Source organism: Pinus tabuliformis, chromosome 6 (genome assembly GCF_031772625.1).
Source record: "Pinus tabuliformis cultivar Carrire ecotype Pingquan chromosome 6, CPIR1, whole genome shotgun sequence".
Classification (NCBI taxonomy): Eukaryota; Viridiplantae; Streptophyta; class Pinopsida; order Pinales; family Pinaceae; genus Pinus; species Pinus tabuliformis.
Genome location: NC_142292.1, coordinates 1,595,728,601 through 1,595,755,478, shown reverse-complemented (window position 1 = coordinate 1,595,755,478; position 26,878 = coordinate 1,595,728,601). Strand labels below are relative to the sequence as shown.

The window sequence follows — 26,878 nt, the reverse complement described above, 5'->3', positions numbered from 1 at the left end:
TTTTGCATGAAAAACAACATACCAATGATATGATAACTCTAAATTCAATTTGTTAGACACAATTTCTATAAATAAAAATCATATATCTTAGTTGGTTATGTAGAGTTCCAGTCTTTATGAAAATTAACCTATTCATATTTGTTATGAGGCTTTTGAGTCCTAGTTGGTTTGAGAGACTCTCTCCAACTAGTTAACTTCCTCAATTAGTGTTTGGTTGAGATATTTCCTCAAAAAATGATTGTATGTATAAGATAGTTAGTTTTCCTACCTTGAGACAAAATTCCTTCCCTCTCTCCTCCTTTCTCTTTGTCTTTATTTTTCTCCCATACCTATATTTATCTACTTCCCTCTATAATTTTCTCTCTCTCTCCCTCAAGATTTCAACATCTCTCTCCCACCACTTTCTCTCCCTTTGTCTACCTCACCCTATGGTCTTTGTCTCTCTCTTGTTCCATATTTATCTATTTCTCCCTTCCTTTATCATTCTCTATCTCTCTTTCTCACCCACCCACTCTTGATCTTTCCATATCCACCTCTCTCTCTACCCCCCTCTATTCATCGGCTTCCAACTATGTTTCTAGCTCCTTTCCATCCTCCTCTCTCCTCTATCCCTCTCTCCTCCTCTCTTTCTCTTTATCTCTCTTTCTTCCCCAAAAGTCTCTGTCTCTCTCTCTCTCTCTCTCTCTCTCTCTCTCTCTCTCTATCTATATATATATATATATATATATATATATATATATATATATATATATATATATATATACAGATATATATATTTGTCTATGTCTCTCTCTCTCTCTATCTCTTTCTCTCCATATCTACTTGTATTTCTCTGCCTCCTCTTCCTCTCACTCTCTGTCTCTTTCATCTTCCCTCTTTCCCCTTCACCTCCTGATTTCTTTCTCACTCCCCCATTATGTCCCAATCTCTCCCCATATCACTCTCCTTCTCTCTTTTCTCCCTTCTTGCCTCCTCTCTTCCTCACTTGATTACTCTCTCTCTCTGTCTCTCTCTCTCCCCTCACCTCCCTTCCTCAATCGATTACTCTCTCTCTCTTCTTTCCTCTCTCTCCCTTTCTCTCCCCCATCCACCTCTATTTCTCTCTCTTTCCCCACCTCTCTCTCTCTCTCTCTCTCTCTCTCTCTCTCTCTCTCTCTCTCCAATTATATTTTTTCCTCCCTTCCTCTCTTCTTCTCTCCCTCCATTTGTAACTACAAAACCACCCTTTCATACTTCCTATCTCTCTATCCCTGCCTTTCCCCATTAATCCCTCTATCGCAACAACCTCTTTTCAACTTTCTATCTCTCTCTCTCTCCTTCTTTCCTCCCTTCCTCTCCCCCTTATTGCGATTCCTCTCACTTTCTCCTTCTCTCTCATCCCCCTCTCTGCCTCACCCCATCTCCTCTCTCTCTCTCTCCCTCTCTCTTTGTGCCCTCTCTGTTCCCCTCCTTTTATCCTTCTCCATCTCTTCCTCACTAGCTTTCTATATCCCTCACTCACTCCCCTTCTCTTATTCTCTTCCCCCCTCACCCACATCATTTCTATATTCCTTTCACTTCCTCTCTTCCACCCTCCACTCTCTCTTTCTCCCCCACCCGCCCCCCCTCTCACTCACTCACACACACTTTCTCCTCCCTCTCCCTTTTTCTCTCTCTTTTTGTCTCTCTCTCAATCCCTCCTTCATAACAACCCCGCTCCAACTTTGTCTCTCTCTTCCTCTCTATATCAACCACAATTATCTCCCTTCCTATCCCTTCCCCACCCTCTTTCTTTATTTCTCTCACTCACTCTCTCCCGTCACTCACCAACTCATTCTTATCAACCTCCCACTCTCTCTCTCTCTCTTTGTCCCTTCGCCCGTTTATCCCTCCCTCTCCCTCCCCCCCCCCCTCCCTACCATAACAACCCCTCGCCAATAGTTTCTCATGTGTTAAGTCATTAGCTATAGGAGTGTATACGCATTCCTTGCACTAGTAATACACATGTTTTTAGTGATAGGAACACACATCCATTTTTTTGCTAGAATCGTGCATACATTTTTAGTGCTATGAAGTCACACACACATTTTTAGTGCTACACACTTTTTTGAATTTTAATTTTTCATGGTTGGAATCCTATGTGCACGGCGACTTGGTTGCTTCGAATATAGGATTGGGATCATAAAAGCAGTGGTTTGGGTTGCAAATGCATACAAATATCAATTTTAAAAAAAAATATTTATGTATATTGCTATCTTTGAATTTGTTTTCTATAAAGTATGCAAATCCATTATCTAGGATGCTACATACACATATCGAGTCATCAAGGATATAATGATTTTGATTATTTAAAAAGGAAACTATAAAGTTAAGAACATAATTTTTGAAAAAATCGCTTGATCAAGAACACTCTTTGGATAAAGAATTCATTATTTAGCTACTCAAAAGTTGTACTAATAGAAACATATACATTATGCTTTGCATGAAAAATAACATACCAATGATATGAGAACTCAAAATCCAAATAGTTAGACACAATATCTATAAATAAAAATCATATCTTTTAAAATCTCATTCATTTGTCTACATTTTATCTTTTTACACCATCTTCAAATTCATTATGTAGGTCCCTTTAATAATTACTCCAAGTTAACATATTATGTTTTTTCAATTTTGCAATGTCACTAACAAATTATGAGATATCATCATTAACATACATCCACCCTTAGTCTATACATCAAACATATCCCACCCTTTATCTTTTCCACTTAAACAATTAGTTTATTCTATATGTTACTTAAACAATTAATTTTTTCTACATGTTGATAAAGAAGTCAATTCTTTCAATGTCTCTTATTAACAAAATATCCCATTTAAAAATAGCACATAAAAGTATTTATTATAAATAAAATTTAGAAGAAAAAGATAAAAAACCTCCCACAAAATACTGAATCACAAACTACAAATAAATGAATCACAACTCATTTTTACATGATAGACGCTATATTTTGAACTTCACCTTCTTTGCGGCCGCTTTGAGTATTTTGATTTCGTCCAATGCGCAGGTATAGGCCATTTAGAACCATCCTCACCAGAGCAAGATTTCTGAACGAAATTCTACTAGTAGAAAATTCCAACTCCTCAAATATATTTGTAATTGTTTTTATTTTCGTTTAATAGATTGTGTTCAGGTCATTGTTAGTGGAGAGGTTAGTTGGAATAACAATCCTGGTATAATTGTCATTAAGATTGTAGTATATTCACTATACTGCTGGAACTTCATATAGAATCTCATCATATTTCTAGAACTTCATATAGAATCTCATCATATTTCTAGAATTCACGATTGACTAAAACCCTCAATCCTTTTCATAAAATCTAAACTTAAAACCTAAACACCTTACAAATCAAAATCGAAACATAAAAACTAAACAGCTCACAAATCAATTTTCGGTAATACCTAAAAATAAACCTACACCTCAAAATTTAAAAGAGAAAACTACAGATCAACCACTTTTATATATATTTACATATACATAATAGACGTAGTGTATCGTAGAAAATCATGTCACTAAATTGATAAGCAATCAATCTCTACATAATGTCATATTGTCAGATTCAAATCCAACTCGAAATTTTTGTGGCTAATACTAGAGGTAAAATAGATTTTCTTAAATATATAACAGACAAGGAATGGAATCATTATAATTATTACATAAGAGAGACAGACTAGGATGCAAACAAGGAACGGAATAACTGTAAAGTATATAACGAAGATCTAAAGATCACCTTATATTTTACTATTTTTATCTAAAAGGTAAGACAGTTCCATCTCTCGTAAAATATTAAACTTATTTTAAACTTTAACCATTTATTCTGGCCTTGCCGAAATTGTCAATACCTTTACTGTCCAAAAGGATTCCTTAGAGAAATCAAGTATGCAAAATCGCATCGAATTGAAAGAACCCATTTCTTTGGGATTTTCATTAGAAATTGTAATATAAATAGGCCAGGCACGACAGGGAAACGCTATATAGTTACAATAGGAAGCAAATGCTAATGGCTCTTGTTTCTGTAACGCCGTTGATTTCGAGATCGGGTGTCCACAGATTTTTGATCAGCTCCAAGAATGATCGTTTGGCTATCTATCAACTGTAAGAAATTCTACAGATTTCATGTCAACGATTCTTGATGCGGAATAAACTCAAAGAATCATTAAATCTTAATGCCCAGGGATACGAGTTACCTCCAGCCATTGGTGATGTTCTGATGGAGGCCACAGTCCACAAGCTACTTCTTGAGCACTCCAGTTTCAATCCAAGCAAAAGGAAAAGGACACAAGAATTCTGAAGGCACTTCCAAGCTCTGCTATCTCAGCTAGATGGTGTAAAACTGAAGGGGGTTGAGAGATGAGCTTGGGGACCAAACAGATCAACATATAGCTAAGCTTCCATCAAGCTTCTCATAGCTATGTGTTAGATTTCCACAAATCAAGGCAAGGCAGAGAACTCGAATCAAAGTGATGGACCACTTTAGTAGCTCCTAATTACAAAATTAGTAATTGCAGTTGCCTTTTCTTAACTTAAGGAAACTACTGCAGTTGGTTTCCATAAGTTAAGGAAAGACTGCAACTCCATAATTGTAGGGAGCAATTTGTGCAAAATTAATGGAGCTAACATTCTCCCACTTGGTCCATACTTCCAAACTTAATGTCTCAACTTAAAAACCATTGATAATCTGTATTAAGTAATAGATACATGAATCATGGCGATAAGTCCTCTAGTGACGAGTATTATCTTCCATGTATTACTATGCATTTATTCTTATTATAATTTATGTGGCAACAATTTCTTAATGAATAAACCTTATGTTTATTCTTGGTCCTTCTTAAATGAATTTTCTCAAATCAACCTAAGGTGCACATAAATATGAGAAAAAACATCACAATAATTAAGAATTTTATTAACATAACATTGTCCATACAATGAGAAACTACATAATGGAACCAAGTCCCATATTCATTACATGATCCTTGAATTTAAACGGTGGCATGCCCTTAGTCAAAGGATCAACGATCATTAACTCAGTGCTGACGTGCTCAATGACCACTTTCTTTCTTTAACATGTTCCCTTATAGCTAAATACTTAATGTCGATGTGTTTATTTCGACTCCCACTTTTATTGTTTTTAGCCATAAAAACAGCAGCTGAATTATCACAATATATTCTCAATGGCTTAGAGATAGAATCCATAATTCTAAGCCCAGAAATGAAACTCCTAAGCCATACACCATGTAAAGTAGCCTCAAAACAGGAGACGAACTCGGCTTCCATAGTGGAAGTGGCAATCAAGGTCTGCTTGGCACTCCTCCATGATACAGCTCCACCGGCCATCATAAAAATGTATCCTGATGTTGATTTGCATGAATCAACACATCCAGCAAAGTCAAAATCTGAGTAGCCAATTACTTCCAAGTTGTCCGTCCGTCTATACATAAGCATGTAGTCTTTGGTTCCTTGAAGGTACCTCATAACTTTCTTTGCAGCTCTCCAGTGGTCTAAACCTGGATCACTCTGATATCGTCCCAACATTCCCACAACAAATGCAATGTCAGGTCTTGTGCAGACTTGAGCATACATTAGGCTTCCGACAGCAGAAACATATGGAATGTTCTTCATTTGTTCCCTTTCAAAGTCGTTCTTCGGGCATTGGTTCAAATTGAACCTATCACCCTTCACAATGGGAGCTACACTTGGTGAACAATCCTTCATCTGAAATCTCTCTAAAATTTTATTAATATAGGTTTCCTGGGACAGACCCAAGATGCCTCGAAATCTGTCTCTATGGATCTTAATGCTAATGACATAAGATGCCTCATCCATATCCTTCATATGAAAATTTTTAGAGAGGAATTGTTTCACCTCATGTAGCAAACCCTTATCATTGGTTGCTAGCAAAAGGTCATCCACATATAAAACAAGAAAAAAAAATTTACTCCCACTAACCTTCAGGTATATACATTGATCCATAATGTTTTCTACAAAAACAAAAAGAAGAAATTACATTATGGAATTTCAAATACCATTGGCAGGATGCTTGTTTTAAACCATATAATGACTTCTTGAGCTTGCAAACCAATTGCTCACTGTCACTAGAGGGGAATCCTTCAGGTTGTTTCATGTAAACCTCTTCCTCTAGATCTCCATTAATTCTATCTATGGAGATATGACCTAGTCTCCGGCGCCATAATTTAGAGGAATCTTCATTAATAACACATCTTTTAGTGCCAGTGTGAACATGCATTGAATCATATGTGACATTGTTTTGTAAATTAATGCAGTAAAGACCATTAGACAAAATACCATTCCGGTATCAAGCTGAATGTTTGTCGTGATAAAAGTTTTTTTTTATTATTATTTTTAAACCCCATGGCTCGGCTTCAATATCCTCACTCTGCGTCTTCTGCCGGAGCCAATATTGGGGTTTGGGTTTGGGTCCAAATATTACGTGTGATGGACTTTGACCCTGTGGAAATCGAAAGAATGACTTCGTTTTTCTCCACTTAAGAGGCCCAACATTCTTTCAGCGAAAATTGCAGTTTCTTTTCTTCAAAATGTGCGCTGAGCCAATGGATACCCATACATCTTGAGACGAGCGTCCAGAATTCTGCATTTCTCTGAAATATATCATAAACCCACCTATGCATTTCGAAGCTCACATCCTTTCAGTGGCGAATGCCAGGCCCTAAACATCGTTTGCAGTTACCTCGGGGTTTAGGGCTCGGCTGGACAGTTTCATTTTATAACTTTAAAGTGAGTTTTAATGATACGCCTTTGTAAATTCTACAATTCTTTTCCTTCCCATCGTGAAAATGCTTGTTAGTTTTATATGCACTCAGCAGTAACGTTGCTCATGGTGATTTCACCGCTGATTGACTTTAAGAATTCCCTTGTGAGTATCCATTCCATTCAGAAATCGAATATTCAATTAGCTCACTATTCAGTTAGCCAATCTAAGAAGACTGTCTTAGTCAAACTTCTCAAAACGTTTGAAATAAGTCTCTGTTTGCAAAGAAGTTATCACCAGGCAGATTTTAGTTATCGCCAGGCACGAGGAAGAATACATTAACCAATATTAATGCGATAAATCGGAAAACTAACTCAAAAAAAAAAAAAAAAAAAAATGTCGCAGAAATCTCAGATATATCCTTTTTTTTTTTTTTTATTAGAGTAAAAAGTCTATAAAATTGGAAAAGCAAAAAATTCAGAAAAATGCATGATGTTTAACCTCTTCACTTTTCGAAGCCTTCAATAATAAATGTTTGAGACTTTTCCAAGTCTTCTGGAGTAAACGTTTCATGAATCTGATAGTCGTGACTCGTGAGTGGGTTCAGGCCACTAGTTTTTTCATAGAGTTATGGACATATTATCAAGCAATCTGTTTGTTTTGTTCTTTTCGCAGAACACTTGGCTTTCATTTCATGATAACATAGGCAATGGAAAGTTGTTTTATAATTTAAAGAAGCACATAAGTCAGTCAGCTTTTCATGTTGAGATTATTCTATTTCTCAAAACTTTGATGTGACCTGGCGACTAGGTTATAATAAGGACAATAGTTGGACGTAGATCCATGTGGCCTAGCAGCCTTCACTATTGTTTTATTTACTGCCTTCATCAAAACTTATTAGAATATTTCTGCTGCATAATATTTTTATATTATATCCGAGAATGGGACAATAGTTAGTGGTATACTGACCTGGTAAATTGTCATGTGGTAGTTGGATTGTCATAATTATAAAATAGAAATTTTGAATAAAGCATTCTCGGGTCGAAGTAAAACATTATTTTAAATTGAATTTGTGACAATAAGCATAAGTTTCAATGTTTGGTAAAACATAAAGTTAAATTAAATTTGTCCCAATGAGCATTGATATTAATGTTATAGTTATTATGGGATGACACATTTATTCCACTTTAATAAAAGTAATTACACGATGAACTAACCTTTTATTTTATATATATATTATTTTATGTGTGTTTGGTTTAGGCTCACATGAAATTTTATATAAATATATATAAATAATATTTCAAATTTGCAGTTTTGTTTGCAAATTGTTTAGAGCCCATTTTGTAATTAATTTAAGAATTAGTCTTAAATAAATTATGGGACAGTTAGACTGAGGAATGTAAATTTAATTTTAATTTTATTTATCTTGTGAGCAAAATAGCAAACGAAAAACCTGCAATCTCGGCATAAAGTTTTTGACCAGTGGAATGTTACTTAACCAATGATGAAATGTTAATTGCTCTGATGTTTCTATAATACGATGTTTCTATAATCACAGTCCAACCAGAATTGAGGAGCCTTTTTGAGTGGCATATAATTTGGCATATAATCGTTCCATTGAATTAAACAAATGCTACATTATCGTTCCATTATAATTTGCCTATTTGGAATTATCGTTCCATGCCACATTATCGTTCCATTGAATTAAACTTTTAAAACTTTAACTCACACCGCAATTTATCATGAAATGCACAAATTAACTATTAACAACACGCTTTGCTATTCAGGGGTAGGCGAAAATAATTCGATGGTCACACCGAACCGTAAATGCCAAGGTTACCAGTGGACGTAACAGAGAGACAATACTTCCACATAATCCCTTGATTTAATTCTAATTTCAGCCTCAAAACCATACAACTGATTCAGAAATAAATATTAGAAACAAAATAAATAAATAACTTGATTTTTAAAACAGTTAAGTCGAACTCTGCAATTTAATTTATATTTCTCAGCGAAATCGTTAATTCTGAATCCAGTCCTGTCCTCGCAACGTGTTAAGCCTCTGTCCACCTTGCAGAACAAGGTTTTCACTTAACTTTGAAAGGGAGGAAATCATTTTAGTTGAGTTGTAAACACAGATCCTTTCGGAAATAACAAAAAATGGAAATGAACAACAAAACCCATCATTTTGAATAAAACGCCCAACATTATACAAACTAAAACCCTGCAAACCTTGGAGGTCGCAGCTCAAACGAAACCAACGACTTACATGTCCAAGTTACTGCAACTATAAAGATCTTTCAACGAAACTAGAGAGCAAAACACATGCAGCTGTATTCGCCAAATCTTAATCGAGTTGGAAAATAAAACTTTTAAGAATTGGGAAATTATATCCGCAATAATAATCCAAATACAGAAACAGAATACAAAATGGTGATAAGGGGAAACTTAAAGGTATCTCTAGCTTATCTTGCCGACACAGAGCGCCTCATGATCATGGATTTAATCCGAAACGGTTTTCTAAACAGCGCATAGAGTTTGAGGGTTTCTAAACAGCGCAAGGCCGGAACCCTCTGAGAACGACATGCATATACTGAAAATGACTGTTATGCTTAATAGGCCATGCCCAGAAAAAAGAATTCGATTCTTGGTCAACACACAGCAAGGCAGAAGTAAAAGGGCTCTGATACCAAATGTAAGAAATTCTACAGATTTCATGTCAACGATTCTTGATGCGGAATAAACTCAAAGAATCATTAAATCTTAATGCCCAGGGATACGAGTTACCTCCAGCCATTGGTGATGTTCTGATGGAGGCCACAGTCCACAAGCTTCTTCTTCAGCACTCCAGCTTCAATCCAAGCAAAAGGAAAAGGACACAAGAATTCTGAAGGCACTTCCAAGCTCTGCTATCTCAGCTAGATGGTGTAAAACTGAAGGGGGTTGAGAGATGAGCTTGGGGACCAAACAGATCAACATATAGCTAAGCTTCCATCAAGCTTCTCATAGCTATGTGTTAGATGTCCACAAATCAAGGCAGAGAACTCGAATCAAAGTGATGGACCACTTTAGTAGCTCCTAATTACAAAATTAGTAATTGCAGTTGCCTTTTCTTAACTTAAGGAAACTACTGCAGTTGGTTTCCATAAGTTAAGGAAAGACTGCAACTCCATAATTGTAGGCAACAATTTGTGCAAAATTAATGGAGCTAACATCAACAACTTTCAAGTTGTGGAATGCTAATGCCAAACAAATTTGTCACGTCAATATTCACAAGCATGAGCACTGAAAGACGCACAGGCAATCATCATTCAAACGCGTCTGGGATGATAACGTTATACACGGTATTTATCTTAATCTCATTATATTTTGTTGGAAACGTAATCCTCAATGGGTTAGTGTGGAAGCCGAATGGACAAAATGAGTCCAAGAGACCTTGGGATGTGAAACTCAACCGTCACAACATGTACTATAAATATAAATGATTTGTTAATAAAAATTGTACTTTCATGTTTTATCATTCATATTCTATAGTTGTCCATGTGTGTTTAGCATGGTATCAGGGCATACGTATTCCTGCCCTGCATAATTATTTTGAGCCATTTTTTTTATGGCCTTACGTGCAGATCATTTCATGAATATTTCCTCACCTAAATTTTAGCTGCAACCTGTCATTTCTCTAGCGCCATTTTTGGCCTCTCTTTGCCATTCTGAATCTGCTCAGTCGTAATAATCTGCTCTCTGTGTGATAATAGGCAACGCTTGGTATTCTCATCGAATACCTCCTCCTACAGTGCTGTCAGCGTTCAGAGCAGATACGTTCATAATCTTCTGAATCTTTTGTGAGCCACTGTTTTTGTGACCTTTCTCGGCTTGTCAGTTCTGCTACTATCCATCAAACCTGCCCACTGCTCTCTACCCATGAATCAGAAGAATTATTAGTGTGTCATCGTATCACCCATCAAGCCAGCAAACATTCCTCTCTCTCTCAGTGAAATTGCAGCAAATGCTCTTCCGGTCAGAGCGCAGGTCTTAAATTAGTTTTATATAGTGTAACTCCTCTGACATTTCTATTGCCCCAGAGACTGCGTACAATGTTTCTTTCTGCAAAACTTGAACGTTTTATTTCTAGTTCATAACTGCTCCTGATCTTTTAACGCTCCCTTCTCTATGGCTCCCTTGAGAATATGGTGTTTATTGCCGCCTTCATCTGCAGCAACCTGGTGGAGTCCTCTGTCGAGATGAGGCCGGATGTATTTGGTGGAACGTTGAGTAGCAGCAGGTAGTTTCTTCCCACCGAGTTGTAGTAGATTTCCAGCAGCTTGCTCAGCGGTTTAGGCTTCTTGGATTTGTGCCAAAACCACTCCTCTCTGATTGATATGTCACGTTTTGCAGGAATCCAATCGGTTCCGTATGCGTTTCCTGCATTTAGATACCTGCAGCAGAAAAATCAATTTATCTGGTTAAAACCCTTCTAAACCAATCGGCACACACAAGTAACACCCATATCAAATTTTAGAATTGCAGATATGCAACCTACAGCTTGGCAATCTAAAATGCGTTAACTTTCACAGAATTTTCTTTGGAATTTTGATATAGAAGTGGCAATGGTGCTTTCAATGAGAGATGCACGTCCTTCATTATAAATAAAAAATCTTCAGCTGTAAGTGAGTGCTGTAATCCAATGGGACAATACACTCTTTATCGTTGACATCGTTGGCGGTGTCAGGCAAGGGAAAGCGAGTATTGTGACCGCTGTAGTAAAAAAAAATAAAAATAGAACATCTGATTCAGGCTTGGCACAACGAACCATAGCAATGAGAGCATTGCGTATGTTTTTGCCAGTGGGCCTCTTATTACGCAACTCGCCTGAATCGATGAGGAGATTAATGTTCTTTTGGTGAAATCCATAATGATCGATCAACAAGTCTCGCATCATCAGTACGTCTTGCACGCATCCGTGAAGTTCATATGGAGTTTCAGTTAGTTGCGCTGTTGTAATTTGTTGCTGTGATTGGTCCTATTTTGTATGTCGTGAGCGTGGAGAGCAAATATTGAACGTGGAATAGTTTGAAAGCTGTGGAGAATTGAACGCTGGTGCACTCATGAGTGATTGTTGAAGGCTCAAAATAAGATAGCGCGAGTGAAGGCCAACCGTTAATGGGATCTTTACTGTTCACTACCTCGAAGCCCTCAAGATAATCAAAAGCTTGGTCCTTGGGAATTGAAATGCGAAGAGCCCACATCATTGTTCTTACACTAATTACTGTGAGGGGCCGATTGACATTCCCATGTTAGAAGGAGTTATGGCTATCCATCATTGTTTTCAATGAGTTGTTTCAATCCTAAAGAAATTCATGACCGAGACCAAACCGGTGTCAGGCATGATGGCGGCCCTCAGCTCGTCGATGTCGATGAAGCCGTAGTTTTTCACGGGGTTGTCAAAGACCGCATCGTCGTTTTCTTAAGCATCTTGCTCCAAGTGGCTATATGTTTGATAATTGTGCAACATTATGCATTGAACATGAGGTGTTTTACATCAGTATGTATGCTAGTTTGATATAGTTTTTTAGCGAAAGAGAGTAAGGTATTACAGCCTGCAGGTCTTGATTTTCTGGGCTACCTTGTGTCCATTCGCTTTTACCACGGTGAAATTCTCTCCAAATAGCCCGGGAATCTTGCAAAGTCTTTCAAGTCTTGTCAAATAATTTTGTATGGACTAGAAGAATGTCATGTGACATTAATTATGGAGGGATATATATGCTGGGACTTGGGTATTTTGAAAATCATAGTAGATTGTGAGCTTGAACTCTTCCAATGAACTTGTTGTTTGTTGGAATAGAGTAAAAGAATTTATTTGATAGCCACACACAAAGGAGAATCATTTTTCAAAGACAATATTTATCATTGGGCACATTTAATTTTGAAGAATATTGCATTGTTAGCTATTTGCCTTTACAAGTACATTTGTGATCATTTGTTGACTTGAGTTGTTTAAATAATGACAAAAATTCATCGATTATTGGAGTTATTGAGAACTCTAATCGTGTCAACTACTGACAACACAATGCAAATTAGTAAAGACACTCTCTATGACATTCAGACCTGCGTGCATAATGCATAGGAAAATATTGATTTTTTGCAGCTTGAGACAAAGCTACAATAGGAAGAATTACAGTAGTGGAGTCATCATTTTGAACATGTTTCTGTTCAGAAGATTGAAACAGACTCCCATAAACAACAAGACAATAATGTTACAGTTGGTTCAGATTTAATACCTAATAAAGCAGCAGTTGTACATGCAGATGCAGAAACTCAGTCTGCACTTCCCAAGCCCATCATCAGACCTTGGGAACAGCTTGTCCACAACAAGCATAGAACTGGTCTTGGATATGACAAGGACTTGTCCTTTCATATTCCAGACTACTCCAAACCCATTTAGTTTCAGAGTGCTAGATTCATTCATGACGGTTCACCTGCTCCTCATGACAGTTCACATTCAGCTGTTCTAGATTTTGCCCCTCTTCCACAGCAGAAACAACAACAACAGATTGTAAAATGCCAACACTGTGACCAAGTTGGCCATTTGAAAGATCACTGTTTTGATCTTCATCCATGTAAGCACTGTCATAAAACCAACCATTCTTCACACAGATGCTTCAGAAACAAACGTCTTGCAAGAACAAAGATTCATCTTGGATGGATCGCTTCTTGGCAATGGGCATCAACAGCCAAGAAGATATTCCAAATACATGTCAGAACTTGTTCCAGAGTATTGAACAGTCTTGCAGTTGAGTTTTCTCCATCATCTCACCTTTTATCTGACAGAGGGGGAAATGATGGTCATCTACAAGCTTCAAAGTCACATCAAGCGAGCCTGAGCCACAACCTGCCACACTAGTTTCAGAGTTGTAGCTATAGGCAAAGATGCTCGTAAACATGCCTTCAGTTGGTAATCTGGGACACTTCCTCTAGCAGTAGACTTCAGCCTCTTGCTAGTTTTGGAAGAATTCCAGGAACAAAATTGAGGACACTTCCTCTAGAAGAAGACTCTAGCTTCTTGCCAGTTTTGGAAGAGTTCCAGGAATTGCATTAAGCATTCCAGAGTTCTTGGTCATCTTTAAACCATCACAGGTTGAGACTTCCCTTTTCAGGTTGAAGTTCTCCCTTTTATGCGGGGTGAGACCTCCCTTTTATGGTTGAAGGTTTCCCTCTTCAAAACAATAGGAGCACTTCCTCTAGCAGAAGACATCAGCTTCTTGCCAGTTTTGGAAGAGTTCTAGGAACTGCACTAAGCGTTCCAGTGTTGGTGATCATCCTTAAACCACCGCCCTTTATACCAACATTTCAGAGAGCACATTCAGCCTAGTGCTGTCATGCATTTTTGCACATTTTGTATTATAGCTCTTTTCTTGGACTCATACATAACCTTTCGGATTAAGGGGGGAATGTTGGACACCTAATCATCAAAGGGTTAGTGTGGAAGCCAAATGGACAAAAGGTGTCACGCCCCTACACCTGCGGTAGTCTTCCAACCGCTTGTAGCAAGGTGTGGCACCACCGAACGCTTTCTTTTCACCAATACTAACATTCGTGGACTATGCCTACTTCCACATTAACATTACTTAGCTTGTGTTTCGCAACCAAGTAAACATGCAATTATCCTTTATACTTAATGAAGCCCATACTCATTCATTATCATCATGCAATTATAACAAGAACATCAACAATTGCAACAAGTATAAAGGGGAGGGGCAACTCCCCGTAATGTGAGTCTGCCCGATAATATATTATATCAGTTTTCCAATAATACAATCATCAAGTATACTTGGAAAAACTCCAAGTCTATACTTAGTCAAATTTACAACACTTGTGCCAATCTTGCACAGTAGGAGGGTGCTCACCCGAGACACCTAGAACTCCTCCTCAAGCCCTGCACAAATCTGCACGTTCATCACCCAACATACGACACACCTTGCCAACCATCAACCAAGAAGTAAACCTACGCAATCTCCAAGCTATGCGCATGAGCTATGCGCATTCTCCAACCAAAACTGCGCACTTGTTCTTGTCCCTTGCGAAGATGTGTGAGTGAATGCGTTGATGCCTTATGAGCTCCAACGCTCATATACTTATATGCATTTTAGTGTGGGTTACATGTGGGTGGTAGCCCCTTGGCCGACCCCCAAAACAATCATAACGCACCCCTAAAACGCCCTCCATGTGTCGGCCTTTCCCTCACGCAAGTCCTCTCCAAATCGTAGTATAAACGCTCCACTTGTTCCACGCATTTCCCAAGTGTCGTAAGTCGCTCACGGTTTTGTCGCACTTATCGTCACATTTCTTCCGCACATTGTTGCACGCCCATTTGTCGCGTGCCCGCTCGTGCCCGCGTGCATGGCGACTTCACCCGGCGCCCGTCGCACAATCGCCCGGAGGCCTTACATCCTCCTCCACCTAAAATATTTGTCGTCCTCGACAACATACCATCCCAGTAGCCATCCACCAAGATCATCACTCATCCATGATGTCGACCTCTCCACATAAGGCAAACATCCCTGCAACATATGTAGAGCCTCGACTTAGTGACCAATTGCCACCAAGCTCATCATACCAAGGTATGTACCTCAATGGTATGCTCTCCATCAGATATCATCTCGATCCATGATCATCGACCCCTCTGCCACAATCTCCACTGCAACATCTCGTTTCGACCTCATCATGTGTCCCTATGTGAACCTCTGCCATGATACTCCAGCACGATGCCAACATTTCTCTTCACACTTCCAGACCCCATGTCTGAACTAGTTGGGTAGCTAATCCAACCATCACCCTCAATCCATGAGAGTGAACATCCTCATGCCATCATAAGATGTTCCTCAAACATTTGTGACATCCTTGACTCATCAAGAATCTACCTCCATAATCCATGCTCAGGTCCATGGAAACTCCATCCATCTCATCTGCAACATGTCATGATGCTTGATGCCAAGCCATCCCTGCACCATCAATCATACCTGCTCAAACATGTTTAAGGACTCACTGCCATGAGCAGCTAACAATGAGCCCCATCTTCTTCATCTATCTAAGAAGATGTAGATGGAGTAGAGCCTGAAGGCTCTCCCTCACTAATCAACTCGATCCATCTATCAGGATCCTCAATCTCCATCCTTTGTAGATAATCAACTCGGTCTTCCTTCTGGACATCTGGCCTCAGATATACCTCCTCATCATCATCATCATCCTCCACCAACTCTAGCCTTCTTGTCAAATCCAAGATGCTATCTGAAAGTGATCTAATGACCAATGACTGCTCCACAAGCTTTGTCTCAACACTAGACAACCGCTTGTTCACCTTCTCCTTATCCTCCATTTGCATCACTCCCAATTTACAATCAGGCCTTGTCACACCAATGGGTACATCTTCCCTTCCATCATAAATGTAGAGCTTCTTCAAATGTGGAACGATCATAGCATCAAATTGTTTCATGAACTCCATCCCCAATACAGCTTCATAGTCATCAATCCGCACTATAGTGAAGTCCACCTTCCCGGTCCATTCACCAAGTGTAGTGTCCACCCTTTCAGCTATACCAAGAATCTCAATAGGAGGAGAATTCACTGTCTTCATTTGTGCCTTTGCCGGTACAAATTTCAGCCCAATTCTTCTCGCAGTATCTTCACCCATGAAGTTGTGAGAAGCCCCACTATCCACCATAGTGAGCACATCAGCACCTCCAACCTTCATTCGAACATACTCCAACTTGTTCCTTTCAGGATCCCTTCTAGAGGCCACCTCCATAGAAGCACCAAGTATCTGCATCATCCCCACAGAAGCATCTTCATTCTTCTTATCTTTCGCAACTTTCTCCTTATGAGCCAAAGCTATGGAATGCTTCACCTCAAGAGTTAGCCATTCCCGCTTCTTTCGAATCAATTCCTGCCTTATCTCCAATTCCTTGAATTCTGCTTCAAACAAGTCCACTTCCTTCGCAATTCGGTAGGCTTCGTCCCTATTCCCGTCAGAAATCCCTTCCTTGACCAAGGCACGAAGAGCATCCTTTGCTTTGGACAAGCCTTTGCCCCATTCCGCAAATCCTTGTTCAACCTTCCTTGATTCTTCAAGTAGACTCCCTTCAAATTCCTCGAAGGTTGCAAAACCCATTTCTTGCAAGATAGACATCCTTCACGATTCTTTACCAGCTTCACCAAGTCACCTGCAACCTGAACCAACCCTTGTTCCACTTGAGTGAAACGGCTTCCTTCACCTGCAAGTACCCTTTCCACTGTCACGAGCAACCCTGCTCACCGGCTTCAAACCGAAGCTCTGATAAGCTCTTCACCGAGCTCTGATACCACCTGTCACGCCCCTACACCTGCGGTAGTCTTCCAACCGCTTGTAGCAAGGTGCGGCACCACCGAACGCTTTCTTTTCACCAATACTAACATTCGTGGACTACGCCTACTTCCACATTAACATTACTTAGCTTTTGTTTCGCAACCAAGTAAACATGCAATTATCCTTTATACTTAATGAAGCCCATACTCATTCATTATCATCATGCAATTATAACAAGAACATCAACAATTGCAACAAGTATAAAGGGGAGGGGCAACTCCCTGTAATGTGAGTCTGCCCGACAATATATTATATCAGTTTTCCAATAATACAATCATCAAGTATACTTGGCAAAACTCCAAGTCTATACTTAGTCAAATTTACAACCGAGGCATAGAACTGCCTTTACAACACTTGTGCCAATCTTGCACGGTAGGAGGGTGCTCACCCGAGACACCTAGAACTCCTCCTCAAGCCCTGCACAAATCTGCACGTTCATCACCCAACATATGGCACACCTTGCCAACCATCAACCAAGAAGTAAACCTGCACAATCTCCAAGCTATGTGCATGAGCTATGCGCATTCTCCAACCAAAACTGCGCACTTGTTCTTGTCCCTTGCGAAGATGTGTGAGTGAATGCGTTGATGCCTTATGAACTCCAACGCTCATATACTTATATGCATTTTAGTGTGGGTTACATGTGGGTGGTAGCCCCTTGGCCGACCCCCAAAACAATCATAACGCACCCCTAAAATGCCCTCCATGTGTCGGCCTTTCCCTCACGCAAGTCCTCTCCAAATCGTAGTATAAACGCTCCACTTGTTCCATGCATTTCCCAAGTGTCGTAAGTCGCTCAGTGTTTCGTCGCATTTCTTCCGCACATTGTCGCACGCCCGTTCGTCGCGCGCCCGTCGTGTGCCCGCATGCCCATGTGCCCACCCGCGCCCTCGTGCATGGCGACTTCACCCAACGCCCATCGCACAATTGTCGGGAGGCCTTACAAAAGGAGTCCAAGAGACCTTGGGATGTGAAACCCAACGGTCACAACATGTACTATAAATGTAAATCGTTTGTTAATAAAAATTGTACTCTCATGTTTTATCTTTCATATTCTATAGCTGTCCATATGTGTTTAACAATTTTTCTACATATTGCCTTATGTTTCTTTAGAATTAATGTATTAAGCACTGCAATTTCACATGTTAAAATCCATCATTCATCAATCTCTGCAAGATAACTTTGTATTTCATTGAAATACGCCGTGACCAGGCACCTACATATCGTGAACGAGGAGAAACGCTTGTTGAAGATATCAAACACCGACTTTTGAGTGACATGAAAGATAGCTGCAGTGATGCCGCTGATGATTTAATCCGACGTCTTCAAATGCTGGATATTATCGAATGTTTGGGAATTGATAGACATTTTCAGCCTGAAATAAAAGAAGCTATCGATTACGTTTACAGGTTAAGCATTACACATGAATTTGATTTTCCATTTATAGGATTCAGTGATTGTATGCACTTCTAGATGATAGATACTCATTCATTGATCATTAAAACCTCATTCATTGATGATTAGTAGATATTGGAACGAAAGGGGCATCGGGCTCGGATCAAGAGATTCCGTCATCAAAGATCTCAACTCTACAGCTTTGGGATTTCGGGCACTCAGAATGCATCGATATAACGTCTCTTCGGGTCAGATAGATTAAAATATACCCTTGATGATTTCGGGCACTCAGAATGCATCGATATAATGTCTCTTCGGGTCAGAGAGAGTAAAATATACCCTTGATGTCGTTTGACAGTTAAATAAGTGAGCTGAGATGACTTTAACAAATATATTTGATACTTATAGAATGTCATGCACTGATGAAACAGACGTTTTAGAGAATTTCAAAGATGAAAACGCGCAATTCTTCTGTAGTTCCAGTGGTGAAGAAGGAAATGCTGATAAAGAAGTGAGAAGCATGCTGTCATTATTCCGAGCTTCAAACATTTCGTTTCCTGGAGAAAAAGTGATGGAGGAGACAAAGACATTCACAACACAGTATCTAACCCAAGTTTTAACAGGACACACTATAGCTGACGTCGATCAAAGCCTCAAGAGAGGGGTAAGTTGTAAACACTTTTTTTAACTTCTGGTATTGTATGCAAACTCTTCGCATCTGGAAATTATTTATTCATTTTGTATGTTTTACCCTCATAACATTGGCAGAAGTCTGATTTGATTACTGTTTTTTAGGTGAAATATGCATTGGAATTTCCATGGCATTGCAGTGTGCCTAGGTGGGAGGCTAGGAACTTTTATCGAAATATATGAACAAAACTATTCATGGCTCAAGTACTAACCTTGTCCATAATATTTGATCAGTTTCAATGAATCCTGAATTTCAACAAGTGTTTTCCATACACTAATATATGTTCACCATGTATTCTTTCAGGTCTAGTATGAACCAGAAAATTTTAGAGCTGGCAAAATTGGACATCAATATTCTGCAATGTACACATAAGAAGGAAATGCAACTTATCTCGATGTGCACTGGCCTTTGACATTATGATAGGATACAATAGATTACGTATCTGATCATTATGCTTGCTTGTCAATTTAGTGACATGACCTTTGCAATATATAGGTGGTGGTCAGAGTCATATCTGCCGCAGCTGTATTTCTATAGGAAACGTCATGTGGAACTTTACTTTTGGGCGGTTCTAATTTAGTAGCAGCAGATTCGCCTTCACAAAACTTTCAACCTTGATGACGGTTATAGATGACCTATATGATACTCATGGAACATTGGACGAAATCAAAATCTTCACTCAGGGAGTGAGAAGGTCAAGTCAAATTCAAATTATAGCGACTATAATGTACAAATTGGCACGATCCATTAAATATTTTTAGTTTTGCACGAGTAACGTTGTGGGATAGCCTATATGGCAGGAAGTTTTTAATTTTTTTTTAATAAACATTTTGAATTATTTTCAGATGGGATACTTCACTAATAAGCCGCCTTCCAGACCACATTCAAAAAATATTCGAGTTTTTCATGAAGACATCGAATGAATGGACTGCTGAAGTGGAAAAAAAGCAAGGGCGCGTGACATGGCAGCATATATAAGAGAAAATGGCGCATGTACTGTCTATGATTATTAGAGACATCTACGCAAAACATGCTTCTACCCGTTTTTATGTACTTGTTATTAGTATGTTTGTATGAATGAAATATCTGACCGGTTGCCTGCCTTCACTTTTAGTGGGAGCAATACATTGAGTCTTATCTGCAAGAAGCGGAATGGATGGCGGCTGGATATGTCCCTTCGTTTAATGAGTGCTATAAGAATGGCCTCACTAGCTCCGGGATGTGTGTGTTAAATTTGTTTCCGCTTCTGTTAATGGATCAAATTCTACCAGAAGACATTCTGAAGCAAATAGCCTATCCATCCAAGATCCATGATCTGTTAGAACTGACAGTCCGAGTCAAGGACGATATAACAGACTTTGAGGTATTTGACATTCAAATAAATCTTTATTTTAAACATAAGATGAGATTAGGATTTGTTTTAACATTTGCCACCCTGTGTGTATTTGAAGCAAGAGAAGGAACGCAGGGAGGTAGCCTCAAGTTTAGAGTGTTATGTGAAAGGCAATCCCGAATGTACCCGTGAAGATGCTTTAAATCATATGAAGGGCATCCGGGATCTTTCTGGTTGGGAATTTTTGATAATTCCAAATAAAAATTTAATAGAGAATAATGTTTTGTTTCAACACAGTGTCTTAACACAGGGAAGCTAAAAATTGTTTTCTTGGAAGAACAGAGTTTTTCACATTCACAATAAAAACTTTGTATTCATTAATAAAAACAACGGCTGTTACAAAAAAACATCTTCCTTTCACAAAGAGATTTTATCAACAAAACTTCTCTTGCCCTGCTTTAAAATTAGCACTGCTGTGTCTGCACTGCTGTGCATTACAAAATATTACTCTGTCTCATGAAAAATTAACTGCTCTGTTCCTTCTTTCTTTACACTGCTGTGTGTAAAATTTTTCATTCACGCGCTGTTGCGTATTTCGTTGCAGAGGAATTACAACATACAACAAAAATTGTTTTACTTGTGCCCTCAAACAAACAAATCCTGTGAATACAAAAAAAACAATAAAATTAAAAACCTTTTTACTGACCTATATTACTTCGCATTAATTAATTTCTGGAATGAGGGTACTTCACATCAATTAATTTAGCATGGCGATATATTTCTTTTATTATTAACCTGTACATCTGCCTCAAGTTAATCGGACGGCCGTTGGCAATATCGCAAGGCCCTTTCATATTGAACTTTATGCTCCGGGAATTAATTTCCGGGAAAAGAACTGGCAATTTTCTGGAAAGTACGCGGTCACTGTTCAACTGTCGCTGCAGTTGAAATTACCATTTCAACTCAACCAACTGAATTGGGAATTTCTAAAACATCACAATACAGTGCCGCTGTGCTGCAAAAGGTTTACTTTCAATCGAGGCATGCATTTCCTTTTCAAATACAAAGATGGCATATTTCTTAGGCTTTTGTGATCCATAATGTAGCAAGTATGTTTTTGGGATTAATCACATCATTATTATTTGATCCACTTTTGGAACTAGGTAATGTGATTCATTGTCAAGAAAATTGAATATATTTATTATAATTAAATATTATGAAACATAATATTTGTAAATAAAATTTATTATAATTAGTTAATTTTAAAAGACATTATTTACTACAATGAAATTTAATATATTTATTATAATAACATATTAGAAAATAAAAATGGACCTGTGAGGAGGGAGCGGATCGGGCGATGCTGCAACCTGACCTAGGGTTTCTGCAAACCTGATCTCGGCAGGACTGTCAATCTACGTATAGAGGGCAGAGACTGCTGAGCCAACGAGCAAGTAGAGGCACCCATAAGGCACAAGGAAAATGAAAACCCCTCAAGGGGAGGGCCAGGAGCCTCCCCCCGATACGGACAACAGAGAACGGTCTATGGCCGACAAAGAGAAGGAACAGGGCAGCAGCAGAAATGCCATCGATAACAGATAGAAGAAAGGCAAGGACACTGAAGCAGATGAAAGAAGCAAGGCAAGTTCATCAACCTGCAAACCTGTGGCGGTCCATAAACCAAAGGTGGACTTCCCAAGTGAACGCATCAACGCCTGAATACAGTACATGAGAGATCATGCGCTAATCGGTAAATTCATTGGAATCTGGCCGACAGAGAGAGCGCTGAGAAGCTGAATCAACACCAAATGGCATCCTAAAGGCACATCTCGCTCCATCTAGGAGCCAAGGGTTTCTTCACTGCAGTTTTCAACTGCCTGGAGGACCGCAACAGGATTCTGGATCAGGGTCCTTATTTCTTTAATTCAGCTGGATTATACCTGAAAGGCTGGGTCGAAAGATTTAACCCAGACAAGGAGGATCTGACCTATGCGCCAGTGTGGATAAGGCTTTATTCACTACCGTGGGAATACTGGGAGGAAAAGTCTCTGCAAGAAATAGGGAATGCTATTGGCGAGTTTGTAAAGATCGCAGAAGAAACAAAGCTATGCAGATACACATCCTATGCTCGGATCTGTGTCTATATGGATCTCAAGCAACCACTGCCAGACACGGTAAGCTTCTTTCATGAGGACTCTGAATGGACACAAGTTATAGATTATGAACATGTGCCCTTTAGATGCAGGAAATGCCATGAGATAGGGCATCTCTACAGAGACTGTCCTCAAAACAAGGCACCCTCTCCCCAAGATAGCTCTGACAATCAAACTACAGACGGATTCACCAAGGTAACAAATCGCAGGAGAGGAAACAAGAAAGCAACAGGCAACACCAAAGCAAATCCAGTCAATAAGGCAAAGCCCACAACAAGCAACAGTTTCGAAGCACTGGACAAGGATGACGAGCAAGAACAGGAGAAGGAAAAGGCGAAAGACAAAGAGATCCATCAAGAACAACCAGGCGAGACATCGAGACAAGAAGGAAAGAAAATCCAAAAGCAAGACAACTTGATAACCCCAGCTAAAACCCTGCCATGGCATTCTCAAGGAATGGACGTTGAATACTCGCAGCCACATGAGAAATCTTCACAAGAGCGAGAGGATCTCTCACAAGCACCTCAAATTATGGAAGAAGATCCGGAACCCTTAGACATAGGGGAGCTGGATATTCTGGGCTTGGAACAGGCATGTAAGATAGGGAACTTTGAAAAGATACCAGAAACACAAGTGGATAACCTAGTTGAAGTTCTGCACAGATCACAGAAGAAATATTCGCTAGGTGTCCAAATAGGAAGTCCATGGGATGGAAAATTTATTACAAAGGACAATAAGAAAAGAGGTAGGAAATCCACTTTGGAAAGAACTATCAAGATTGGAGAGATTTTAGTGGAGTCAGGGAGGTATGCCAAACTGACCAGGTATTTTAATCCTCACCCCCAAATTTCTCAATGAAGTTAATATCATGGAATATCAGAGGGTTCAATAGCCCTAGGAAAGGAAGATTATTAAAAAATATGTTGATGCAAGAAAAACCAAGCATTCTTTTCTTACAGGAAACGAAATGTGGCTCAAATGTTTTGGAAAAAATAGCAGTGAAAGCATGGCCAGGGGGACATGTAATAGCTGTTGATGCTCAGGGAGCTTCGGGAGGACTCGCAATCCTCTGGGATGCGCGAGTCATACAACTAAATAATATTCAAGCTAATAAAAGCTTCATTCAGGCAACCTTTCACCTCTTAGGCTCTAATACCCATGGGCTAATAACAAATGTTTATTTTCCTCAGGATATAGCTCAAAAAGCTCAGATCCTGAACACACTATCAGATCTCAGCTCAGACAGACCTCATCCACTTTGGATTGCAGGATGTGACTACAACATGATAGCGAGCATAGAAGAAAAACGTGGAGGCAGAAACAGAGCAAATAATGAGGGTAATCTACTAAAAACCTTCATTCAAAATAACTGGCTGGTGGATGTCCCTACAGGCAATGGTCTCTTCACATGGAGCAATAAAAGAGAGGGAGAGCAGCAGATTGCATCGCGTCTTGACAGGTTCCTCATCTCAGATAATGCAGTTCACCTTGGAGGGGAATTCACAGCATCCATACTTCCTGTCTCAGGTTCAGATCATTGGCCCATCGAACTGCAATGGAATAGGCCAGGTAACAATATCAAACGTCCCTTTCGTTTTGAAGAATTCTGGTTTACTCACCCGGACTTTGAGAGGCTAGTAAGATCCACTTGGCTCCACTTCAATCCTTCTGAAGGCACCAGGATGGCCAGGTTTCAACAAAAGCTTAAACATCTTAAAGGGGTAATCAAAAGATGGAATCACAATACATTTGGCAACATCTTCACAGCACAAGCATCCCTCAATACAGAAATGAAGAAAATCCAGCAAATCATCATCTCTGAAGGGCGCACGGAGGAATTAACCAAGCAGGAGCAAGTCTTAGAATCCAAAATCATAGAAAGGGCTAAACAGGAGGAAATATTATGGAGACAGAAATCAAGGATCAAATGGCTAAAAAATGGAGAAAAGAACACTAAATTCTTTCATAAAACTACGGTGTAGCACAGAATGATCAATCACATCTCTCACATCAAAAATGAACAGGGGGATAAAGTTGAAACACATGAAGGCATTGAAGCGGAATTCCTGAATTACTTCAAGAAGGCACATCAGGAACCTGATTTTAATAGAATGCCGACCATCAATAAGATAACCAAGAACATACCAAGGATAATAACAGAGGAACACAACAGTCTTCTCCTCAAACCCATTAACTTAGAAGAAGTTGAAGAAGCTGTGCGGAATCTGAAGGAAGGCAAGGCGCTAGGACCAGATGGTTTTACATCAAATTTTTTTCACAAGTTCTGGGACTTGATAAAGGAGGAAGTCTGGTAGGTAGTAGAGGAATCTAGAGCACTCAGATGGATGTATCCTGGATTAAATGCTACCTTCATAGCCTTAATTCCAAAAGGGGAAAATTCCAATACCCCAGACAAATATAGACCGATTGCGCTGTGTAATATCATATACAAAATTACTTCTAAAGTCATAGCGACAAGATTAAAGCCGCTGCTCCCTCTGATTATATCGCCCGAGCAATCGGGTTATGTTGAAGGGCGTCAAATAACAGATGGAATTATTCTAACGCATGAGATAATTCACTCCTTAAAGCAAACCAAGAAACCAGGTATGTTGCTCAAACTAGACTTATCCAAAGCTTTTGACAGTCTTAGCTGGGCATATATTCAAAAAATCCTTTTAGCTTTTGGTTTTGCACACTCATGGGTCAGATGGATCTTCAACCTTTTATCTTCAGTCTTCTTCTCTGTCTTAATTAATGGTATTCCTTCAGCTACTTACCGGCCCTCCAGAGGTATAAGACAAGGTGACCCCTTATCTCCCTTCCTTTTTGTCATCATGGCAGAGGGTTTAGGTAGATACATCACTTCGGCCAGACTTACCCAGCAATTACGAGGTCTTTCTTTCAATAATTCCCCCGCCTATTCCCATCAGCAATTTGTAGATGATAATATGCTTTATGGACATCCTTCGGTGCAAGAAGCTCGTATCCTCAAATCTATCCTGACAACCTTTTCTGATGCTTCAGGAGCCCTCATAAATCGAGTTAAATCCCAAATCTTTTTCTTTAATACCCCTGTGCCCACACAGAGATCTATTGAACGAATCTTGGGATTCACTACTGCCTCTCTGCCCTCCAAATATCTAGGTGCCCCTTTAATGGCCTCAGCCCTTAAGCACTCCTCCTGGAAGCAACTCCTAGAAAAACTTGAGGCTCGACTTACCCTTTGGACTAATCGAGCTTTGAATATGGCTAGTAGAATTGTTCTTATCAAAGTGGTCCTTCAATCCATGCCCCTCTATCTTTTCTCCATTCTAGCCGCCCCAAAATGGGTTCTTAAAGAAATCAAGACTATGCAGCGCAATTTTCTATGGGGAAGTTCGGGGCAAAACCAAAAATGGGCTTTAGTGAAATGGTATAAAGTCTGTCTTCCCAAAAAAGTAGGAGGTATTGGGTTAAGGGACCCTGAGCACAGTAACAGAGCAATGGGAGCAAAGATCTGGTGGAGATGGCTTGCTCATCCCAGCACTCCATGGGCCTCTCTTTGGACAGCCAAATACACAAGCAACTGTCCTATGGAAGAACGAATAAGAATGACTGAGCTAAGCACGGGTTCGGTATTTTGGAATTCAGCCATACAACAAAGGAGCCTCATACAAGAACACAATTTTTGGGAAATCAAAAATGGAACCACTGCGCGATTCTGGGAGGATTCATGGCAACAATTACCAAGACTAAGAGACATTCTACAAGATCATCAAATTCCAGAACGAGAAATGAATCAACATGACACAGTCAGACAGTTCTGGAAGACAGGTACCACTCAAGAGCATAGGCAATGGCAAGATGCAACTCAATTTTTAACTAACTGCTCTGAGCAAACGAAGCATTACCTTAATACAGAACTTCAAAAGAGGCAAGTCACTACCTCAGAAGGCATGGACATCCTCAGGTGGGGATATGAAGAGAAAGGAATCTTTACCACAAAGGAAGCATACAGAATCATCATCCAAGATCGGCTCAACAAAGATAAACTTTGGGAGGTAATCTGGCGCTCATCCAACTGGCCGAAAGTCTCTACATTCTTATGGCTTCTTTGTCATAATCGAATCCTAACCTGGGATAATCTTAGAAGAAGAGGT

The 26,878-nt window shown here is 39.4% G+C and overlaps 1 pseudogene; it reads left to right on the top strand.

The window, feature by feature from the left end:
- The first annotated feature begins 4,038 nt into the window (after positions 1–4,038).
- LOC149264937 (delta-selinene synthase-like) lies at positions 4,039–24,693 on the top strand (annotated as a pseudogene).
- The last annotated feature ends 2,185 nt before the right edge of the window (positions 24,694–26,878 follow it).